The sequence below is a fragment of the Penaeus monodon genome, chromosome 4, assembly GCF_015228065.2.
Source record: "Penaeus monodon isolate SGIC_2016 chromosome 4, NSTDA_Pmon_1, whole genome shotgun sequence".
Classification (NCBI taxonomy): Eukaryota; Metazoa; Arthropoda; class Malacostraca; order Decapoda; family Penaeidae; genus Penaeus; species Penaeus monodon.
Window position 1 is genome coordinate 18515135 of NC_051389.1, and position 1287 is coordinate 18516421.

The window sequence follows — 1287 nt, forward strand, 5'->3', positions numbered from 1 at the left end:
TCTTCCTTGACTTCTCCTTCCTTTCCGTTTCACCTTATTCCTTGTTTTTCCTCTTCCTCTCCATCTCTCTCTCTCTCTCTTCTCCCTTTCTTAGCGTTTTTTCCTCTCTTTCCCTTTCCTCTTTCTTCACCCTTTCCCCCCACCAAGTCTCCCTCCTTTTCTTCGCACCCTCTCATCTCTCTCTTCCTCTCCCCCCAATCCCCCAATCCACTACACCCCTCCCCCTCCTTCCCTTTTCCTCCCGGCCTTTTCCTTAAGAGGTTCATTCTAGATTTATCGATTTCTCCTTTCGTCTCAAGAGAAATGGAAGGCGGAAACAAGAGAGAGTTGTCGCGGACGGAAAGGGTCGAGTGAGTGAGAGAGAGAGGGAGAGAGAGAGAGAGAGAGAGAGCGAGAGAGAGAGAGAGAGAGAGAGAGGGAGGGGTAGAGAAGGGGGGAGGATGAGTGTGAAAAGAGGAGTAAAGAGCAAACAGAACATATAGCGAGACTGTAGCCAGCAATAAGATAAGGAAATGAGAAAGATAAATAAAAAGAGAAGCGAAGGCAAAACATTTATAAACTAATTTATAAAACCAAGAAGAGGTAGAAGAAGGAAAAGAAAAAAGAAAAAACAGAAAACAAAACACATTCTGATGGACGGACGGAGACAGACACACGAAGAGAAGGAAAGACGTGCCTGTTGATGGAAATAAAAGGAAGCGACAGAGACAGAGAGATGATGGATTAGCAAAATCATTCCAGACGCAAGGAAGAAGGAAGAGAAAAGGAATGGAAAAGGAGACAAAGGTGATGGAAAAGGGTAAATCTTAACTCGACGGAACGGAAATGGCAAAAACAGCAGACGTAGAGGCAATGTTATTCATACGATTAAAAAAAAGAAATAAGAAACACTTGATAAAAGGAAGGGAATTGAAGAGAGAGAAGCAGATGGGGGACATGGAGATAAGAAAGGGGTGTTCAAAGAAGTAATAACGATAGGGATAACAGCAATATCATGCTAAAGTTAGTCACAGAAGCAATTATAAAGATAATAATGATAAGAGTACGAACAGTGATAAGTAGTAAGAAGAAACGGATAAGTAGCAAGGGTGATAAACATGAGTAAACAAGTAATGATGGAAGAAGTGGAGGGGTGATTATTAGTGCCGCGTAAAAGGGAGGAAAAGGAGTTGAAAGGCAAGGGAAAGGAGCCAGAGATCAAGGGATGCCTTAGGGGAGATATTTTTTTAAGGGGAAGTTAGGGTGAAATGAGTTGGAAAAGTAAGGTACTGTGGAAGAGAAAGGATA